The sequence below is a fragment of the Dioscorea cayenensis genome, chromosome 18 (assembly GCF_009730915.1).
Source record: "Dioscorea cayenensis subsp. rotundata cultivar TDr96_F1 chromosome 18, TDr96_F1_v2_PseudoChromosome.rev07_lg8_w22 25.fasta, whole genome shotgun sequence".
NCBI classification, from domain to species: Eukaryota; Viridiplantae; Streptophyta; class Magnoliopsida; order Dioscoreales; family Dioscoreaceae; genus Dioscorea; species Dioscorea cayenensis.
The window spans coordinates 2,774,785-2,799,317 of NC_052488.1; the positions used below are offsets into that span (position 1 = coordinate 2,774,785).

Below are 24,533 nucleotides of genomic sequence, written 5' to 3' on the forward strand. Positions count from 1 at the left end.
TGAATAACTTTTTTGAATGATGTGGATGTTGTCGTAGATAGCACCTAGATACCAGCATAGATGCCAGGTTTATGGTTTACGAGCCAAAAAAAAATGAACAACTAGACCAAACTAAAGTAATAAATAATTGAAAAAGAAACCTAATTAAAAAAGGAAAATGAATTATTATTGCTCTTATTCTTAACCTAAAAAATTGTAAAAATCTACATAGATATTATTAGAAAATAAAAAAAATAGAGCCAATATCTTGAAATGGAAAGGAGTGGGTCATATATATATATATATATATATATATAATAGACATATGTTGCATTGCTTTATAAAGAAAACAAATACTTTCAACAAAGCAAGATGTTCATAATTTATGTGTACATATTCGTATACATGAGCGACATTGTTTAAACATCTAGTAAAATAAGTTATTTTTAATAGAATACAATTTAGAACAAAGATTTTAACACAATGTTAAAATTTAAATTAAAAGAAAAAACATAGTTCTTAAAATCATGAAATTACCATTAAAAGTGCTTGAAAGATAACAATCAATTCCTAAAGATGACTAAAATATATAAAATATAATATTTAAAAATAGTGAGGGGAAAATACAAAATTGAAAAAAAAAATGAAATTTTCTTGGTCGAAATTTGTTAATATCATGGTCTATAATAAGATGTTGATCGAACAGCAAGAGCTTCTCCAATCTTTGCAAAATTTTAACAAATTACTATTTTTTTAATAAAAATCAAAGTTAAAAAGATATTTGCAAAATTATATATATATATATATATATATATTTATTTTAATGATCTATTTATGCATATACAATAAATACAACATAATACAATTTACTATTGTATATAAAAATTGACTAATCAAGCTTTTTAAATTGCATACTATGAAAGAGAAAAAAAAAGTGAATAATGAAAAGTTAAAAATCATTTTTTTTTAACAAAGCCAAACTACATATTAGAGGTACGCACACCACTGTGAATTGATTGTCCAACCCTTAAGCATCCATTCATTAATAATGGGGATTTGGCAATAAGCCCATTGTTAAAAGTTGACATAAACATTAATGAGGAAACCAAAATTTTCAAATTAGTTTGAATAACTGCTCCATATAGGTTTAGCTAACCACACTAAGGTGCATTAATTAAAAATAGATGATATATTATCTTAATAAAAGTAATATAATTTTATATTTTTTTTAAAGAGTTAATTGAAGATTTTAACTCATAAGTAAATATTACTATTGATACTCATTTATAAAAACTGTTAGCTATTTAGGGGGTGTTTGTTTGAGTGGATTTGAAAGTCAAAAGATTTGAAAATCCTTGGATTTGAGAAATCCTTTGTTTGTTTCAAAGGATTTGAATTTACTTTGTATTTCCGAATCCAAAAGTCATGGGATTATGGAATTCGGCCAAAATGACCGAATTCCAAAATCCCATCCAATGAATCCCTCACATGCAAGTATATATTAATTATATTAATTACTTATAATATTTAAAATTTGAATTCATATTTATTATATTAATTACTCATAATATTAATTACACTATAATTATATTTTATAAAATATTAAATATAATATAATTATAGTGTAATTAATATTAGTAATATAATATATAATTGATATATTATATTATATTAACTATTTTAATAAATTATTAATAAATTGTATTTATTATAACAAATTAAGTATATATTAATTATTTTAATTACTCATAATATTAATTACACTATAATTATATTTTATAAAATATGAAATATAATATAATTACAGTGTAATTAATATTAGTAATATAATATATAATTGATATATTATATTATATTAATTAATTTAATAAATTATTAATAAATTATATTTATTATAATAAATTAAGTATATATTAATTATATTAATTACTCATGATATTAATTACACTGATTATATTTTATAAAATATTAAATATAAAAATAATTAATATATGATATTTTATTATAATAAATTAAATATATATTAATTATGTTAATTACTCATGATATTAATTACACTATAATTATATTTTATAAAAATATTAAATAAAATGTAATATAGTGTAATTAATATTAGTAATATAGTATATAATTGATTTATTATATTATATTACTTATTTTTAATAAATAATTAATATATTATATTTTATTATAATAAATTAAGTTTATATTAATTATATTAATTACTAATAATATTTTAAATTTAAATTCATATTTACTTAAAATTAAATGTATATTTTATAATGTATATATTAATTATTATATCAAATCAGCCACATGTTTTCTAAATCCAAATTTACAAATCCCTTCAACCAAACACAATATTCTGTGATCCAGTATTACAAATACATCTAACCAAACACTGGATTTGACTCTCCTGAATTATCAAATCCAAGGATTTGTAAATACAAATCCACTGCATTTTCAACTACATTCAACCAAACGCCCCTTTAGTGTTTGTTGTTAACTGATGAAACTTTATAATTATTAGATAAATCAAATATTTAAGTACATTTTCTTCCATCTAATATATTTTACTTTAATAATTGACCATAATCCATCAATATAGATATCTAATATATCAATAATTTAATTCTATAGAAGTTGTCATAGATCTGAAAAAGAATTTTATAAATAACTAGAAAAAACATTAAAAATTCAATTTTGTTTAGTATTTATTAATAATTCACAAAAAAAATAATTATGAATTTTATTTTAATATGAGGTTTTATATAAAACTTAATTATTATATTGCTTATTAAAGCGCTAATATTTGTGATGTCATAATATAATTCGTACATTATAAAATTAATTATTCGCTCTCTCTCTTCTTCTCAAAAATAAAATATATAATTCGTACATTATGGCATAATTATTATATAAAACTTAATTATTATATTGCTTATTATATTCCTACATAATTCGTACATTATGGCATAATATAATATTTTCACAAATTTATGCCATACTGCCGTTTGGGTACCTAATTTACACTATAAAATTATGACATAATGTGGGAATTCTGGCATAAATAAAATATTCCAATGCAAGTGGAATATTTTTTTATGTTCAATTTCGTGGCTCTCTTTTTCCCTCTTGGGTATCTCTTATTCGCTCTCTCTCTTCTTCTCAAAAACACCACTGGGATCCAAAGGAGGCGTCCGAGATCCAGAGCGTCCTCCCAAAAATAATTGATATTAGGCTTCAAAGCTATTAAATTCACACTCTTAGTCCCCAACTATGATTTCATTTTCCATTTTAATTTTAGCCCATAAAATAGTTGTTCTTTTGAAAGAATCTAAGGCACAAACAGCAAGGATTATTGCCAGAATTAATTGATAGGAGCAAATAGAAAAGGGAGCAAACTCTATCCAATAACTAGCACTATTGTTTTAGTTTTCTCTCTAAATCTTAAACTTTTCCATCACTCCAACACCATTAATCATCTAACACGAACCAATAAATAAGAGTACAAAAATACATCAATCAAAGAGCATCTACATAAATCACACAAGATATAACATCATATTCATCATGGAATCACCAAACAACAAGAAAGCATATAATGAAGCGAGAAACAAATCAAATGATCATGATTATTTTGAGAATGGGTATTTGAGAACGAACTTGGACTAAATGAAGGCCAAGATGGGCGTTGATATGGCGCTAGGACACAAGATAAGAAGCAAGAAAAAGGCAGCAAGCTATAGAGAGAAAGAGAGATATAAATTAGGGTTTTGAGAAATAGAGGAGTGGATGGGAGGTAATAGTATCGAGTTGCTCACTTATAACAAAGCCGATTTGGATAGCTAGCAGGGACCGGCTTTAGGCAGCCGGAGTTTCTTTATTTATTTTTGGTTGGAGAAATGAGGTCTTCTTCACTATTAAAAAAAAAAAAAACAAGTGGGCATGAAGGTTGGAATGACGTGGCCCCTGCCTATATTACCAAAATTTGCAAGACCATTATATAATTTGAAGTAGGAATCAAAGAGAAAATTATCCATTAAATGCTTTAAATAGAAAAAAAATTGCACTACCATTTAACCCAGGACCTTAATTTTATTGAAGACGGTTCTGTTAATCAAATTCCAGATCTCAATGCTAGTTCAAGCTCTCATACGACTAAGATATCATCATCAACACAGTTTGTTTTTAACTTAAACAAAGAACGATATGTTGAAGGTGATACATGCACAGAACAAAGTATGGGAGTAGTAGAACCAAACTTAAATGGAGGTACTACAATTTATTATCATATATATTAAAAAAAACAAGCATTCTCCATTAGTCTTCATGTAATAGTAACAAAGCCTTAAAGGTATTTAGGAACAAGATCTGACAAGATTCCAGGATTTGACACCAGTGATATGCTAAGTTTATTTAGATGTTGGTATGATGTTTAAATACAAATCTGCTCTGACTATTCGTTGATAAAGATAAAGATATTTTTGGTGGTTGTGGTTAGCAGTTAACAGATACTTCCTGTACAGCATGCTTATGCTGTAGTTAAAGTTAGATTTTGAAATTTTCAACCAATCCCAATCAAGATATTCAAATAGCAACAACCTATACTCCTGACAATAGTTAATTCAAAGGCAATGTACCTTCAATAGCCTATGCTTGTGATAATCCTGTGTTAGATTTTCTCTTGAATGGTTTTCTGTTTATCTGAAGGGAAAAGCTTGGGGGACTTGAAATAAAAGCTTTTTATCCTTCTCTGATGTCCAGTGTCACAAGTTAAAAGTAGAATAATAAAGAATTTTAGATTGTATGCCAATAAATGTTTTCTTAGCAAGAATCTTTGGAGTCTTGTTTCTTGTGTCTTATTTAGTTTAATTATGTTTTTTGCTGAAATATTTCATGTTCTCTAGATATTTTCCATGTAAGGCACTTTATTTTCCAGCCAAACTGATAACATATGGAAATTGGAGTGGTATTTTTGACCATTTATTAATTGAACAACATAGATGCAAAATTTCATACAAATAAGGTCATTTATGGTTTTCTCCAAACTTATATTATCTGGAAGTTTTGGTAATTAGCTGTTTGTGTAACCCTCAAATTTATATTTACTTTGTAAGTGTTTTCTTAAGTATTTTGATTCAATATATATATATACATATATATCTTTTGTGTGCACAGATGGCAAGATGGGATGAGATTTTGACTCTTCTAGTACGGAATCCACCTACACTGGAGTTTTCTGCAATTGATTTAGTTTTGTCCAGAGTGGGAGGGTGGCGTGAGAAAATTGATAGACTTGCGCTCATTCCCTTCTGCAGAGTGAATGATTTCGTAAGAGGTGAGTCCAATAATAAAGAAAGCCCTACAAGATTTCATGTTGAAGCAAGGAGAAGGAGGCCTCTAGAAATGGGCTACAAGCTAAAAGTTGATGGAATTCTTGAATATATATTGTAAGTTGAACCTTTTCTTGTATGGCTAAAATTTTTTAGGCATATAGTTTTGGGATTATGCTATTTTTTATGGTCACATATTATGTGAAAAGTCTAAATTTGTATCGATTGATCTAATCAAATTTTTTTCTTAAACAACTTTTACCAGCCGCACTGTTGATAATGTGATCACATTTTATATCGTTTTATTTAAATGGTTTAAAATTTTTTTTGTATGAAAGTGACTTCATTAACCTTATAGGCCTATTACATCATTAAACAAGCGGTATCGTGTTAGAAGCTACATAACCAACCATATACCTAATGAATAACATCATAATCACGAAATTCCAAGGAAAACTATTATTGTTGGAGAGCTGAACTCTTGTTCTCTCTGCTGAAGCTCTCGTCATCCGTTTCCTCCTTGCCATGGCAAGTGGGAGCCAGCCCTTTCCGCCCGGTCCACGGAATAAGTCCTAGTCCCAAATCGCCTCCTCTCTCACCCAGTTAATTGACAATTCCCCGCTCCATAACGCTCAACTTTTGAACAAACTCAAAGCGTCCACCCCCAGCTTCGTTCGTTTAGATGCTAACGCTCTCGATCGAGGTTGTATGAAGTTCCAGCATGCTCTCTACGGGAAGCTGTTTAGAAACCCCCACCCTCCCCCATTCGAACATGTCAAGTCCACCCTTCTCTCCAAATGGTTTGATTTTGGTGAAATCTTCATTTATGATTTACCAAACAGATTTCTCTTGATTAGATGCTCTACTGAACTAGCAATGAAACATCTTCTTCTTGAGTGACCCTGGTCCGTCAATAGAATCATTTTGCAAACGTCTCCATGGAAGCCTTTTTTTGAGCCGTCCTTCGCCCAACTTAACACCGCTGCGATCTGGGTTCAGTTTCACAATCTCCCAGTTGAATGTTGGAATGGTGAAACTCTAGAGACGATTGCAAGCAACTTTGGAAATCTCATTAAAATTGACGAGTTCACATCTACTCTGGCCAGATTAAGGTATGCTCGTATTTGCATTGAGATAGACTTGTCCAAACATCTCTACCGGGGTTCTGGATAGGTGACGATCATCATCGAGTTTTTGTTGTAGTTATGTATGAACGGCTATCGACCTTTTCTTACAACTGCGGTCTTGTGGGGCATGGAGTAAGTCTTGCGCTTGGTCTACATCAACTGGTGCTGGTGGCTCCCAACTGCCCTCTCGTATTGTGATAGTGCTGGTGGAGGGTCTCATCTAAGTTTCCACTGATAATGATCAGCATATGGACATCTCGACTCCCCTCCAGTCACTTCTTCAACTGAAAATCCGTCTGTTATGGACCAGAACGCATCGGAGACGGACTACGGGCCTTGGTTGCTGGTTTCTCGCCGGCGTGGCCTGGCTCGAGGTCGCGGTGGTGGCACTCATGCTGATCACATGACCTTGAGATTGGCAGTTGACCTGAGTGCCGATGTCGCCAAGTCTCGAGGCACCGCCTCTCGTAGCATACATGGCGTAAAAAGCTTTGCTAGCAGAGGGCAGTTCCTTGTTTCTCACGCCAGCCATAGTAACCCTATCTCTGACACTCAGGTAGCCTCTTCCACTTCCCATGTCCCGCTAATCCTACCGTTGATTCTTCCTCGAGATAAATTTCATCACTATTGAAAACAGTTCCCCTAGTCTAGTCAAATCCCCATACATCGCTTCAGCTCCCCATGCTAGCTTTCTGCTTAACCCCCCACTAAAATCATTTCCCCTAACTTTGCCCGAAATGTTGGAAAGAAACCCATCTATACTCGATCTAATTTCCCTCCTCCTATCTTCGCTCCTCTCTCCTAAACTTCTCTACCCCTTCTCGCTCAGCTGATCACTCTCATATTTCCTTAGTTGAAAAAGTCTTTTCTGCCCTGGAAACTGGGACCATGGAGGAAGATAGCACTGATGATGAAGTCCTCTCTGATGAGGATGATGATGAGATGTCTGATGACGATAGCCCTGATGACCCTATGGCCTTGGTTCAATACAAAGAAGAAGCACGAAGAAATGCTCTCATAAGAAAAGACACACATGTCGCTGAAGTTTCACCGAAGAAGGGAAGAGTTGAAGCTGGGGGCCCTAGCTCTTAAGCTCGTCCTCCTTGTTTTAGCTGTGTCTTTTCTCCTTGCTTGGAAGTCCCTTTCCCTCCTCTCTTATATTATTGTTTTCATTAATACAGCTAAAATCATATGTTGGAACTACAGGGGTATCTCTGCGAGAGATACTTCTTTAAGGGTTTTCCGTCTCATTAGAACCATCAAACCGATCATCGTTTGTCTTGTGGAAACTCGAGCCAATTCGGATCGAGTTGATCGCTTTTGTTAAAAGATTCCCAGGCACTGGCAGTGGCCTGCATTTTTAGCAGAAGGTTTCTTCGGAGGTATTATCATTCTTTGGAACTCTGTCATTGGTAAAGTTACTCTTGTTGCCTCCTCTCGTCATGCTTTGCATTTGGTTGTGACCACCGAGTCCTCTAAGAACTTCATCATCTCTGTGGTTTACAACTCTCTTCAATGTCGTAGTCAATGTTTTCTTTGGCAAGAGCTTTCTAAAACTAACACCCTTGGCCTCCCTTGGCTTGTCCTGGGAGATTTTAATTCCATTCTTTCTAGAACTGAGCATAAGGGAGGATCTTCGTTGATAATAATAATCTGTTGGATTTAAAGTTTTCTGGTTCCCCTTACACCTGGTATAACAATCAGCTTGGTACAGCTCATCGTTGGGCTAGGCTAGATCGTTGCTTGGTGATTATTGAGTAGAATGGAACTTTTAAGTCCTACACCCTCAAGTATCTCTCTCGTTCTTTTTTCTATCACTCCCCCTCTCTTTCTCAAGGTTAATTTTATTCATATTCTTAGAAAAAGTGTGTTCAAGTTTGAGAATTTTTGGTTCCAGTTTTTGGGCTATCATAATGCTGTGAGGGACGCCTGGTGCTTCTCTCCCCATGGGAATCCTATGCATGCCTTTATCCATCTATTATCTTGTACCCATTCCAATCTTAAGTCTTGGCGTCATTCTGGCATTAACGATTTAGAGTCTGCTATTGTCCGTACTGAGGATTTTATCAATAATCTTGAAATTTCAGAACTTGATCCTAACTCTCAAAATATCCTGATGGCACACTACGCTAAGCTTTCTACCTTTTAGCGTCAGTATAACATCAAGTGGGCCTAGCGGGCTCGATTACGTTGGATTAAAGATGGGGACAAAAATACATTTTTTTTTCATTCTATTTCTCGTATTCGTTTGCATACTAACTTCATTTCTCAGATTGAAGACCTCAGTGGCAATATTTATTGTGATACTGCTGATATTGACCGGGCTTTCCTCAACTTCTATCAACATCTTTGGAACGCCCCTTCGAATGTTAATTTAAACATCGTTGACGCAATACCACTTGATTTACCTCGACTTTCTGATTCAGACAATCTTATTCTCATTCAGGAAGTCACCACGGAGGAAGTCTACCTAACTGTCATGGATCTTCCTTCAGGTAAGTCCCTGGTCCTGATGGGTTTAACATTGAATTTTATCAGAATTTTTGGCACATCATCGGTGATCACCTTTTTGCTGCTATTCAGTATTTTTTCAATAACTCTTTTATGCCTACTTCCTGGGGCAAAACTTACATCTCTCTCATCCCTACAGAAGAGAATCCAAAACTTGTTTCTGATTTCAAACTAATCTCCCTTTGTAACGTTTGTTTTAAAATCATTACGAAAATTCTTGCTAACTATTTTAAAAAAAAAAAAAATTCCTAATCTCATTGGTGGTGGATAGTGGGGTTTGTCACTTGTCATTGCTCATTTGACAACATTATTACGGTACAGGAGATTGCCCATTCGGTTTCAAACGATACCATTAGCCCCCCTAGGATGATTATAAATTTGATATTGAAAAGGCTTACGATACCCTTAATTGGAATGCAATTCTTGCCATTCTCTCTAAAATGAATTTTCATTTGACTTGGATCTCTTGGATTTCTTCTTGTCTTCAGTTTAGTTCTTTCTCTCTTCTAATTAACGGGGTCCCTTCTCCTTGGTTCTCCTCCTCCAAAGGAGTTAGCTAAGGAGATCTCATTTCCTCTTACCTTTTTATTCTAGTTTCCTAAACCCTCACTACTTTGCTTAACTTTGGATTGCATAATAACATGATCCCTGGATTTAATCGTAGGCTGTGTAACAACTTTAATCATCTTATGTATGCTGATGATTTGATTTTAATCTCTCAAGCTTCTCATAATACCACTAGAAATATCCGTCTTTGTATGTCAATTTATTCGGATCTAACTGGTTAGCGTCCTAATTATGCTAAGTCTCAAATTTTCTTTCCTTCTTGGTTCAACAAGCATGTTTCAAAAAGTATTTGTGCCATTTGAACCTTAATCAGGCCTTTTTTTTCCTTTTAAATATCTTGGTGTTCTCATTTCCCCTAAGCGGATTGCAGCTCAAACTTTCCAGCCCATGGTTGATAAGGTTGGAAGTCTCGCTATTAGATGGGCCAGTTATCTTCTTTCCCCTACTGCTAAGGAGATTTTAATCAATTCAAGACTCCTTTCTATCCCTGTTTATACCTTGTTGGTCTATCATATCACTAATACCATCCTCTCTGAGATCTCGAAAGTTGTTAGAAATTTTTTTTGAGTAGGAATGGCAATGGAATGGGCATCCATAATGTGAGTTGAAGCACGCTTATGTCAGGTAAGTCTGAGGGGGCTTAGGTATCTGTAATCTCTCTCTTGTTAAACATTCCCTCATGGCTAAGCATACTTCTTTCAAATACTTGAACAATGAAAAATCTCTTTGGGTTGATACTTTGAATGATAAATATGGGAAAATTAATTTTTGGCATGACAATCCTCCCGCCAAATGCTCTTGGTTTTTTCGGGGTTTATGTCATTCTACTGCCTTCATCAAGCATCATTGTAAAATTTATTCCGTTAACCCTGAAAATACCTCTTTCCTCTGGGATCCCTGGTGTTTGGATATCCCGGTTGCTTTTAAACCTACATATATCAACATGGATATTGATACCAATAATATTAATTTAACTGATCTGGTACTAGATGACCATTGGGATCACAATGGGCTCAATTGCATCTTCTGTAACATGTTCGATAATCTTAACACTAATATAGCCACAATTGATTATGAGTCGGGTAATCATTGGGTTTGACAGCCTAAGTCTAACTGTCACAAATTCTCCCCAGCTGTTTATCATTTCTTGAATAATGGTTCTCTATCTTCGGAGCCTTGGATAGGTTGGAACTTACTGTGGCACATCCCAGTTGGCCGTCGTACAAAACACTTTATTTGGATGTGTCTTCACGGTTGCCTTTCCACCACCGCATTTCTTCACAGCTTAAACCTTGGCTCGGATAATCCATGTATCTTCTATGGTCTGCATTGGGAGACTATTGGTCATTTATTTAGAAATTGTGATAGAACTCAATCCATCTAGAATCTGATTAATCACAAGGAGAACTTGACTATATCATTGCTGGAGGGTTTTTCCACTAGGTCTTGGATCATCACTTATAGGCAGTCCAAACATACACTAGCGCTTATTGTTGTTGGGGCTTGGTTTATTTGGACTAGTCGTTGTAATGCTATATTCAAGAATATCAGTCCCAACTTCTCTGTTATTTTTAGCAAAGCTATTGCTCATGTCCGAGAATACTTAATCAACTTCAATTATCCTATCGGCATAAAGTTAATCCCAAACAACTTCACCAATGCCGACGGTTACTTCATATTCACCCATGCGATCTCCAACCACAACATGCAGGTTAGGTCCATTGGTTTTTTTTAATTACTGATGCTAATTATAGGATCTCTCTTGCAGGTTGCCTCTCTCAGCCCATGACCAGCAACTCTCTGATGTGCTACTTGTCTTTGAAGCGGCATTGCAGGCAGCAATAGATAATCGACTCCCAATCGGGTATATCTTCTGTGCTCATCACAACGTTTTGGAGATCATTGGGAGCTGTAATCATTCTACTCCTTGGTGCTATCAAACTCAGATTTTCAATTTAAACTTTCTCCTAGATATGTGTAACCGTCCGAGAATTCATCAGATGCCCCTCCTCTTGGATGAGCCCCACCATTAATCTAGCTTCTCTTGGCTTCAAGAATAGACATCTCAACTTGTTCCTTTTTGGGAGAGATTTACCACACTGGCTCATGCGCTCTTTTCTTAATCATGGATTTGGTTTTTAGTTCATCTTTGTTTTGCTAGCTCTTCAGTTTTTTAGTTTAGTTTTGCTACTCTTGTTTTGTTATCTCTTTTTCTTAATAAAATCTAGCTTCTCAAGTTGAGAAGTTCTTTAAAAAAACTAGTTTCCTAATGATCAATAAAGGGTGCTATCAATTTTTTACGGTTGTCAAAATTTCCTATACTTTTTGGTATGGAAGGTTGCCGATAAAGGATTCCGGTAGATGATGGTTTTCACGTTTGAAACTTGAAAATTCCCCTTTTCTTTTTGTGATATATGCATTTAAATTTCAGGTACTGGTGCTTGTTTGGCACTGATGATCATAGGAAAGGTGGTGTTGTTCATCCCAGTAGAAATTATGCTGTAAAGCGAAAAACCCTTGCTGGTAGGCCAAATACAAAGAGAGGTTGTGTATGTCATTTCATTGTTAAGAGGTTAATAGCTGAACCAACTGTTGCACTGGTCATATATAATCAAGATAAGCATGTAGATAAGAGAGGATCGCCATGCCATGTCCCATCAGATAATAAGGCTGCTGGAACCAGTGCAATGTTTGCACCTTACATCTCTGATGAGTTTCATCTTCAAATTTTGTCTTTACTATATATTGGAATCCCTGTGGAGACCATAATGAAGAGGCATACTGAGATAGTGGAGAAGTAGGGTGGTCTATGTAATAGGGATGATCTTCTTACCCACCGTTATGTTAGGAGGCTAGAGAGGAAGATCAGGCGCTCTACATATGAGCTGGACTCTGTTGATGATGCTAGTGTTGCACTATGGGTTGAGAACCATCGGGATCACATTTTCTTTATGAGGATTTCTCTGATTTTGAACTGTTAGAGTAATAATATTACTTGTATATATACTGTATACTTATATGTATATACCCTTAAGTGTACACACTCTTGTATACATCATTCTTGTATTTATATGGGGTGGTTTCAGTCAAAGAACACACAACTCATTCTTTCTCTCATATTTTGTTTATCATGGTATCAGATGCCCGTCGATCCCGCTGGAAGGTTGCTCCGTTCAGCCTTTGATGACGAAGTCATTTGTTTAGTTCTCCTTGTTTTGCTGGAGCTCTGTAAGCATCATTTGTTTGGTGATTCTTTGTTTTGTTACACCTCTGTAAGCCACTTTGTTAACCCATCGACACCTTGTTAGCTCGCCACCGAGCTTTGTCTGTCCTCTGACAAGCTCTGAAAGCTCGGTCTACTTGAAGCACTACCGTTCTTCCATTATTTTTCTCTCTCTAAAAAAAACCTGTAAACTCGTGCTTCGCCATTGCCGGATCTACTGCCGTCACAATCTTACACCCGTATGTGCTTCGCCGCTGCCACCAGCCGGTGCTTGCCTCGTTATTCCGTTTATAACAAGCTCCAAAGCATTTCATTGACATGACCCACACCTTCAGCACGCTGCTGACTAGCTCCATAGTCCATGCTTTCAATTATTTTCCCCGCCCAGAGGAAATCATTTTACCTCACCTTTTCCTTGATTAACGACCGTCGCGCTTTTTCACCAATTCAAGTCCTAACGCATTTGGCCATTTCTCCTCAGTATTGATTCTCACCTTTATTCCATTTCACAATACCCACATTATATATATATACTATAATATATTATAATATATCTATATCCATATAAATATATATGTTAAAAAAAGCAAATACAAATACAAAAAAAAAATAAATAAAAAAAGAATTCTTTTACACATCGCCAGCTCAAGTCCGGGAGTTGTTTTAGCATTTGCTTTCTCTCTCCCGACTCTTTTGCTTTTTTCTTTTTGTTTTTCCCTTCTTTTCCATTATTATTTATTATATATATATATATATATATATATATATATATATATCTATAACTCATAAAAACCATGGCATCATCTTCTCCACATTTTCTAGCTCCAATTGATATCAAATTAAATGGTTCCAACTACAAAGAGTGGTTTACTACCATTCTCATTGCCTTACTTGGTATGGATTTGTTTAGCCATGTCGATGGTACCTCTCCCCAACCGTCTACACCCGATGCATCATGGACACTGAGTGATCACCGTACTATAACCATTATCCGTCAGTCTTGTGAGATTGATATTCATATGGAAATTGGACATCTTCCCACTGCTCATACAATGTGGGAACACTTGGGGCCTATGTTTGAGAATTCTAGCTCTGCTCGTTAGTATGCCATTTTACAGGATCTTACTCACAAACAGCAACGTGAGTGTTTCGTTAGGGAGTATGTCAGTGACTTGCGATCCTTATGGCGTCAGCTTGATTCTTTAGAAGGGTCTACCTGTTTGACATGCACATGTTGCAAAACTTGCACTTAGTCTCGCCAAACACAGCATACCTTCGAATTTCTGATGTGTCTTCGTCCTGATTTTGAGGTTGTTCGAAGCCAATTGCTCAATCAGGATCCTGTTCCATCCTTTGAAGATGTTATTCATAGTGTTATTGTTGAAGAAACTCGTCTCAGCACATTATCTCCATGGTTTATCCCTACAGACACAGTTCTTGCTGTGACCTCTCGACGTTCCACTCGAGTACACTCCGTCTTTTCTGGTCACCAGCTCCTGCTTCATCTACCTTTGTCGGTCTTCAGTTATCTGCCATTATTACAAGCGTCCCGGTCATATGAGGAATCAGTGTCTGAAGCTTCAGCAACGACAACAACAACAGTCATCCCAGCCTCGCCCTTCACCTCGATCTCCTGCTTCCTCCTCTCATGCTGCTTCTGTCTCAGCCTCAGATTCTCTTTCTTCTGTTGATCTTCTTTCTCAGGTTGCTCAGCTTACTAAACAGATTCATGCCATGCAACGCTCTCTGTCCTCTAGCATTTCCTCTGCTATGTCTGTTATCTCTGGTATGTCTTCCTCTTCCTAGATTTTAGATTCTGGTGCCACTTATCATATGACTGTTGATACCTCTAACCAAGTCTCAATTACTATGCCTAATACCTTTTCCAGTGTTTGCACTGTGGATGGGAGTCTTCATCCTGTTATGTAGTGTGGACGTCTTCAGTCCTAACATCTATCATGTCCCTGGCCTAGCTCTCAACCTTCTTTTTGTTAGTCAGCTCACTGATCATGGTCTCACAGTTACCTTTTCTTCCTCTACTTGTACTGTGCAGGACCATCTTACAGGCCAGAGGATTGGGATCGGGCGTAGAGTTGGTGGCCTCTATCACTTAGACTCTCTAATTTTCCTGCTTTCCCATCTTCTGACATTGTCGCCTCTATATGTTCTCTTGATTGTTGGCACAGTCACCTCGGGCACTAGTCTAGTTCTCGCCTGAAACTATTAGCCAGTTCAGGTAATCTAGGTTCTGTTTCTTTCCTTCCCTCACATCCATGTCTGGGTTGTAAACTTGCTAAACCCACTACTTTTCCTTTCTATTCTCGAGAATCTATTTCTGAATCTACTTTTGATCTAGTACATTCTGATGTTTGGGGTCCTGCACCATTCTCCTCTCTTGGTGGTTTCTTCTATTACATATATTTTATTGATGATTTCTCGCGTTATACTTGGCTTCATTTAATGCGTTCCCAATCTGAGGTTTTTGCCATTTACTCTCAATTTACGCAAAGAGTATATACTCACTTTGGTAAACACATTAAGATTTTTCGCTCTGATGGGGCACGCGAGTATCTCTCTACATCCATTCGCACATTACTTTCAACTCACGGCACTCTTCCGCAGCAATCCTGTCCTTATACACCTAATCAGAATGGTGTCGCTGAGCGCAAACATCGTCATAACTTAAATACTACACGTGTATTTCATTCTGCCTCTTCTGTCCCTCAATCCTTCTGGGTTGAAGCCATCCTTACATCTGTTTATCTAATCAATCACATTCCTACCACCACTCTCTCTGGTATCACACCTTATGAGCATCTGTACTCCATTCCTTCCTCCTATGGTCATCTTCGCATTTTAAGTTGCACCTGTTTTGTTCTTTTACCCACTGTCGAGAGAAATAAACTTTCTCCCCATTCTACCATGTATATTTTTCTTGGATACAGCTCTGAACATAAGGGTTATCACTGTTATGATCCTCATTCTCACCGCCTTCGTTTTTCCCGTCACATCACTTTTCTTGAAGATACTCCTTACTTCTCTTTATCTTTCCCGAATCTTTCCTTTCTTCAGTCTTCTGCTACTGCATCCTCTTCTCTCCCCTCCATAGTTCTTCCGAGTTCCACCACCACTGCCAATTCTATGCCCATTCCAGATGTCTCAATAGATACTTCCTATGTTCCTCTTTCCCCTTCTTCTGGGTGCATTAATAATTCTGGTGATTCGTCTCCTCTCTCCGCTGACCCATCCTCTCCTGAAGATGTCCCTGCTGTCCCCCGTTGTTACCCAGAATGTCCTCATCGACCTCCTGCTCGGTTTGTCCTTTCTCTCTCATTTACCTACTCTTTTAATTTCCAAGCCTTTCTTGCTACTATTCACTCTCATTCCGAGCCGCAGTTTTATCGTGAGGCGGTAAAACATCCTTAGTGGCAACATGCTATGTCAGAAGAACTTGATGCTTTTCAGTGCATGCATATATGGGATCTTGTTCCTCTTCCATCTGGTGTTACTCCTATCAGCTGTCGATGGGTCTATTGAGTCAAGACTAGTGCCGATGGTAGTATTGAGCTCCACAAAGTGCGTCTTGTTGCTCATGGTTTTACTCAGGAGTATGCCATTGATTATGAGGAGACATTTGCTCCTGTGGTCAAGTTGACTACTGTTCGTCTTCTTTTTGCTATTTCTGCTGCTCATCACTGGCCACTTCATCAGTTAAATGTGACCAATGCCTTCCTACATGGAAATCTCTCTGAGGACGTTTATATGACTCCTCCTGGTTTCTCTCATCCTTCTCAGCATGTCTGTCATCTTTGCCGAGCTATCTATGGGCTCAAATAGGCTCCTCGTGTCTGGTTTTAGCGATTTCACAATGTGGTTCTCACTCTTAGTTTCACCGAGAGCTCTCATGATTATGCCCTCTTTACTCGGCAGACTACTTGTGGCATCACTATTCTTTTTCTTTATGTTGATGATATGGTTATCACTAGTGATGATGTTGATACTGTTCTTTCACTGAAATAACAATTACACACTGAGTTTCATATGAAAGATCTGGGCTCTCTTCGTTATTTTCTGGGTCTTGATGTTGCTTATTCTCGTCGAGGTTATTTGGTGTCTCAATAGAAGTACATATATGATATTTTTTGATGAGCTGATATCACCGATCTCCGTACTACCTCTACTCCTATTGTGCTACATCACCGACTCTTCTCTTCTAATGGTGAGCCTCTGCCTGATCCTACTCGCTATCGTGCGCTTATTGGTGCTCTTGTCTATCTGACCATTACTCGGCCTGATATTGCATATGTTGTTCGTGTTCTTAGTCTGTTTGTGAGTGCTCCTATCTCTACTCAGTATGCTGCCCTCTTACGAGTTTTTCGTTATCTTCAAGGTACTATATCTCGCTCTTTACTTTTCTCTGCCACGTCTTCTCTTGTGTTGTATGCCTATTGTGATGCTGATTGGGCAGGTGATGCCTCTAATCGATGTTCTACTACTGGTTTCTGTATTTTTCTTGGAGATTCCCTTATCTCTTGGAAAAGCAAGAAACAATCTACTGTTGCTCTTTCTACTGCTGAGGCTAAGTATGGTGCTATGTCCTTCACTGCTAAGGAGATTCTTTGGTTGCGACAGATTTTGATGGACTTTGGTGTTTCTATCTCTGCCCCCACTCCTATACACTGTGATAACCAGAGTGCCATTAAAATCACTACCAACCATGTATTTCATGAACATATGAAGCATCTTAAGGTCGCTCTTCACTTTGTTCATCATCATTATCTTCCTGGCAGTATTCTTCTTCCTTATGTTGCCTCTACACAGCAGCTTGCCGATCTTTTCACTAAGGCATATACTGTCTCTCGGTTTCAGTTTCTAGTTGTCAAACTCTCGGTTTATGACCCACCATGAGTTTGAGGGGGTGTGTTAGGGTAATAATATTACTTGTATATATATTGTATACTTATATGTATATACCCTTAAGTGTACACACTCCTGTATATATCATTCTTGTATTTATATGGGTTGGTTTCAGCCTAATGAACACACAACTCATTCTTTCTCTCATATTTCATCTATCAAGAACCATTTGATTTGGGCATCGTGGCAGCTTCAACAGATGATTCATTTTGGAAATGGCAGTATTGTTGCATCTGACTCAAGGTTGGAACAAATAAGTTAAAGGTCGGTTATGCTCACGTTTTCCCCTGTGGTTGCTTAAGGTTGCTGCTGTATGTTTAAAGCTGAACCTTTCTTTTATCAATTCTTGTATAATATCCCATCTATACTCTCCTTGTTTTCGGTTCAAATAACAATGCAATCCCTATAGCATGGATCATAACTCCAAGCTTTGCTCGTGGCAAGATGCATAGGTGCTTGGGAGCACTCTATGACAGAGTACATACAAAGGATCCAACATGGAAATTAGGTGGTTTCATTATTGATGATCCTGCTGCTGATGTTCTTATGATCAGGTTTTGTACATTGCTGTACTTTTCTTTAATTAAATTTCTGTCATTTGAGAGATTAATTTTTTAGATGTCATTATATAATGCAGGGAGGTGTTTCAGTGCTCAGTTTTGATCAGTTTTTGGCATGTGCGCCATGCTTGGCGGAAAAACTTAATAGATAAATGTTCAGAAACAAATATACAAATATATGTGCTGAGATGTCAAGGCGACTTGGAGAAGCAGTACCCTATGTTTGCAGAGGAACTGGTGATATGAAGTTATTCGAGGCTTTTATGGAGGATTTTGTTGACTGTTCTAGTTTCATGGATTACTTCAAGGCTGTATGGTTTCCTCGAATTGGTTAGTCTTTAGTTTTTGGCCTGACTCTTCTATCCCAAACCTTTTTTTATTATGGTGATTTAATTGTTAATTTTTTTCACTTTTTTTAGGGGCATGGGTTGATGTATTGAAGGCTCTTCCATTGGCTACCACAGAGGTCTTTGCAGCAATTGAGTGCTGTCATCATTTACTCAAACTCAGGCTATTGAATGAGAAGGATTCTAATATTTACCAGCGTGCAGATTGGCTTGTGGACAAATTGGGTATTAAGGTGCATTCTTATTACTGGTTAGATGAGTTCACTGGCAGGGAGAACTTTGCTCAGTATTAGAAAGATGAGTGGAAAAGCGGCTTAACATCATGGAGACGGGCATTGCAGGTTCCTGACTCGGATGTCATTGTAGATAAAAAATATGCGAAGGTTATTAGCCGTAAAAGAGAAGGGAAGGTGCATACAATTCTGAATCCAAGTTGCGAGTTTGCTATCTGTGATTGCCAATGGTCAAGGATGGGAAATCTTTGCAAGCATGTGATTAAGTCAACTAAAGTTTTTCGAGATAAGGGTTTAGCTGCTCCTTCAACTAGTCTTTTTGAGTTTAATCAAGCCTTGACGAGTATTCTTCGACGGCCGCCACATGATTACTTGAGCCGTGATCATGCGATTGCTTTGGTTGTTTGCATTCAGTCTCAGTTAAATGGATCGTTCGATCTTGAAAAAGGTAGGACCACCTCTTCTACTTTGGTCCAAACAGCTGCCAATTCTGAATTGTCCACCTCTGATGAACCAATAGATGCTGATACAAATATGATACATGAAAATCATTCTGTTTCAGAGAATGTTTGTGGGGATGGGAGAAGTGGGATAGACTCTTTTCCAAGCGAGGATAGTGTTTTATGTGGTGCAAATGTGGTTGTTGATAACTTAATACACTCTTCAGAGTAAATATAGATTATTTTTATCGATGATGCGCTCCTAAGTTCCTAACATGAAATAATATCTTTGGAGGTGTCTTTGTGGTAAGATTATTTTTTGGTAGTATGTTTTTGTTGGTTAGGGTTATATTTTGCCTGTAAATTTTTCTTTTGTCTGTTCTATGTATATTCACTGTTTCTATTTTGATGGCTTTTTAATTCATGTATTGGTACATTTCTCATGTCGGATTAGATTGAAAATTGGCAGCAATTGTTTGGTTCTTGATCTGTCTTGTTTTCAGTTTGTCGTGATAATAATTAATTAGAGCATAGGTTCATGCTAAGAAATGCTTTGTAATTTCTGGTAAACCCTAGAGAAAGCTTCAAGAAAGGTTTTCTGCCATTATCTGACAAAGTGGGAATTGTGACATTTTTGGTGGTTGACTGTAATAGGTAAATTGTAGCACTGTTGTTTACAAGGGGGAGCTAGGGGGTGCGCCAATGGGGGCCATGGGGTTTTTTTTTTCTTTTCAATTATATATATATCACATTAATGTATAAAATATAAAAAATAATATTTTTAGAAAAATTATTTGTGAAATTTTATTGTTTTGCTCTTCCTTTTGGCATTTAATAAATTAGTTATTTAGTAATAATGTTTAAAAAATTATTATTTGACAACTTGATTTTCTAAAAATTAGTATATATGTTATTAAAAAAATCAGTAATACATTTATAAAAATCTAATATTTATCTCATTCAATTTTTACTTGTATTTTAGAATGATTTTTAGTTTTTTTAAAACAAAAATTTTCACCCCCTCTGGTTGTTTAACAACTTCAATTCATTGGCTTTGTTGGTTCCCTATGTTATCCGATTTTTAGAGTAAATCCACTGAAATTTCGTTTTCTTTTCATTTTTAAATGAAGCTTTTTTGTTATTATTAGAAATATGGTATTTGATGATACAATTATTAACTTGTTATGATAAATGGATGTAGAGGCAGAACAGTTAGAGCTGTAGATTCACTTGTTCAGAAAGTGATTGTTTATATAATAAATAAATAAATAATTATAATTTATTAATTTTAAATCAAATACATATATCAAATATATGTCATAATTTAAATCAGAGTACATATCTCGAAGTGATATAAAATATTCAAATCTCAAGATCAGATGAGAGCATTGATCTAAAATATTTAAATCTTAAGATTAGTTAAGAGCACACAATTTGAGGCGATCTAAAAATATTTAAATCCCACGATCAGCCAATTACACAGATCTGGAGGCAATTTAAAATACACAAATCTCAAGATCAGCCAAGAGCATCGATCTTGAGGGGATCTAAAATACATAAATCTTAAGATCAACCAAGAGCTTAGATTATGAGGCGATCCAAAATCTACAAATCCCAAGTTCAATCGAGAGCACATATCTCGAGGTGATTTAAAATACACAAATCTCAGGATCAGCCTTGAGCACAAATCTCAAGGCGATCTAAAATATCCAAACCTCAAGATTAATCATGAGCACAAATCTCGAGACGATCTAAAATACATAAATTCCAAGATCAACTGAGAGCACAGATCTCGAGGCAATATAAATACCAAGATCAGTCGACGACATAGATCTCAAGGCGATCTAAAATATTCGAATCCCAAGATTCACTGAGAGCACATATCTCAAGACAATATAAAATATTTAAATCTCAAGGTTAAATATGAATACAAATCAAGAGGTACATTTATTATATATATAATAAATATAATAAATTAAAATAAAAAAATCAAATCAGATAACAAATAATAATAAAAGAATCAAATCAAATCCGAAAAGGATAATATAATATATATATAATAAACATCATAATAATAATTTTTTAAATAATAATAATAAAATAAATAAAAAGTAAAAAATGACGAAATGTGTTGGATCGTCATGGTCCCCACGATCATACAAACTGTCCTCTCCTTGGATCAACACAACTGACCATGCCTTATCAATGTTTTTAAAATTGTACCGAGAAGCGAACCAACCTCATATTTGGTCATGGGTTGGTCGATCTTACCAGATGACCTGTTCTGATTTGACGGATGACATCATGTATATATATTTTAAATAATATAAAATTATAAATTTTTTGTGTGACAATTAAGATAATTGAGATAGCATAATATTTAAAATATTCGTGTATAAAGAGGAAAAAAAATAGAAAAATCAATATTTTGCACAATTAATATTGATCAAGGAACTCTCTTCACTCTTTAGTCGCTTGGGACTCAAGTAGGTGTTGAGTTATTAATAAAGTTCAGAATATGCAAATCATGTTGCCTGATTAGAGATATAAGAGAGAGTAAATTGCTAATATACACTTATATTGGTAAAGATTTACAAAAAAAAAAAAAATAAAGAAAAAAACTTGGAGAATGAAAGATTTAACCTCCTTCTCCTTGCAGCAGGCCTTTGGTCATCTAGTAGGAAAAAATCTCTTTCTCCTCACAGTAGGCCTTCTCCTTTTCTTTGCAGTAGAGAGAGATCTATTCTTATAGCAGGTTACAGGCCTTCTTCTTCTCTTTTCTTCCCTTTTTTTCTGCAAAATGGGTGAGATTGATCGGAAGATGAGAAAAATGAATGAGAGGTAGCCATGTCGGAGGCTGTGAGTCTGGACCGAGAGAAAGAGAACATTCCAAAAGAATCAAACCTAATTCATAAACCAGGTTTTGCCTGGTTTTGGCCCAACCTGCCGGTTCACTAGTTTTAGCCATATTTGATCGGTTTCAAGGTTGGTCAAATATTGGTATTAACTCAGACTGGGCTTCGGTCTGGTTCCCGATTTTTCTGGTTAGACAAGCCGGTCTGGTTCTGTTTTAAAAACATTGTGCCTCATGGTTAGCCATGCCCCCACAATTAACTATCTTATCGGGAAAAGTTATAAAATAGAAAACCAAAGAAAAAATTGAAGGGGGAGAAATTTTGGAAGGATAAGAACAAAAGAAGAAGAAGAAGGTTATATTTTTTTCTTTCTCTAGATACATATGTGTGTAAAAAAAAATCATTGAAGAAAGTTACTGCCCGATGCTGCTTGCCGCTTGTTGCCATTGCTACTACTATTGCATGATACCATTGCTAACTGCCGCCGTCGTTGCTGTAGTTTGTCATTGTCATGAATATATATATTGAAGCCACTGCTGATGCTAGCGAGGGTGGAATATCCCTCGCTCATCTCCCTTTTGTTGTTGTTTTACCATTAGAGAATGGCTGTCATCGCCATTGCTGCGAACACTAGAAAGGGTGGAATATCCCTCACTTGACTCCCTTTTGTTGTTGTTTTGTTAACGCTAACTAGGGTGGAATATCCCTCGCTCACCTCCCTTTTGTAGCTAATTTACCATTGGAGAATGGTTGCCATCGCCGCCGTTACCAACGTTAGTGAGAGTGGAATACCTTTCGCTCGCCTCCCTTTTGCTATTGTTTTGCCATAGGAGAATGATTGCCATCGCTGCCGCTACCAACGCTAGCAATGGTGGAATATCCCTCACTCACTTCCTAACACATGTCGTCAATCTCGATGCTGATTTCCCAGGGAAATGAATGCTCATCCTGCCCAATCTTTTGATGTGGATTTCTATACTGATCTTGATTATTGCAAGGCAAACAAGAAATGGCATGCTGTATCAAAGAAAATTGCTGAGAAGGAGACATGGAAATATGTAGAGACATATGGGTTTGATATTGTGACAATTAACCCATCTACATATTGGTTGCGCTCGTACATGTCTGAGATATTGTTGATGTTTAGATTATGCTCTTGGAACTTCTGTTGATGAGATGTTCACTTTGAGTCAAAAGAAGGTGCAGTTGTTGGTACCACATGTCCTTGGGTTTCAAAGATTCAAAACCATGTAAAAAAAAATTGATCAATTATTCCTGGAAAGTATTCTCATAAAGAGACCATATACATTACCTCTTTTGCCATGAAATATGCTATTCTGTGAAGAACATGTCAGAGTCTATCAATGCATATGATTATATTCTTGAAGGTGAACTTAATGGATTTAGCTCTCATAGAAGCTAAAAAAAAGAATATATATATATATATATATATATATTTATTTATGCTGAAGAAAATCACATTCTGAAGGAGGGTAATGAATCACCTACGTTCGATGGATTAAACAAAGAAGTTGCTGATTCTTTTTGTTCGGATGCTTTACTTCCAAGCACATTGAGGAAAGATAAAAAATCCCAAGAAAAGGCAGTGGCATTTTTTAGCCGGCAAATAGATGAAGAAGATTCAAAGACTGCTTCTATGATTGGAGATCTCAGCTCACCATTACAAGATACCATGGGCACAAACTGTAATCGACATCTTAGTTAAGCATGCTTTTGAAAGCATAGACAGGTTCACACATTGCTAAAGAGACAATCAATAAGCTCTGGCATTCTATAAAAGAATAACATATTAGAAGAAAGCAAGAAAAATCGATTACTGAAATAACTGTTAGATGTGATTGAAGATAGCTGAATTGTAGAGAAGCTGCAGTGAAGAGCAAGATTGAATTGAAGAGACTATCCTGGTGGAAATAGAATGTGATCTAGGGGTAAGAGTAACATTTCAAGTGTTTGAATGTCAGTTATTTCCAATGAGGTTTAAGAAAGGAATAACATGCTGCTGAGATTAATTCTATCAAGATGATTGGTTTAAGTTCGAGGCAGTCTCAAGATTGGTTTTTCAGTGGACGGCCAGGATTGGATCATTAAAGGGGTGTATGTTAGTTTGAGGTACTGGAACTAGTCGGTTGAGTTAACCAGAGTGCACCACTTTGTAGGAGGACTCATTGAACATGTTTTTTTTGTTACTAAAGTTTCTGTAAAGATATAAAAGCTTAGTTCTTTTATAAAATTCTAAGAGTTTTTTCTGTTTGTTCTTTGAATGTCTCTTCTTGTATGAATTATTTTGTCTTGTAGAAGTGTTATTGGAGGTTGAGTTATATACAAAAGTTCTTCCTCATGAACTCTAATTTCTACGTAGTGGTTATCAGTGGTATCAGAGCTCCGAGGTGATGCTTTGATGGTTCTGGGGGTTTTCT

The 24,533-nt window shown here is 35.8% G+C and overlaps 1 pseudogene; it reads left to right on the plus strand.

The window, feature by feature from the left end:
* Nucleotides 1-5,160: 5,160 nt before the first annotated feature.
* On the plus strand, nucleotides 5,161-19,472 carry LOC120282200 (annotated as a pseudogene).
* Nucleotides 19,473-24,533: the final 5,061 nt, after the last annotated feature.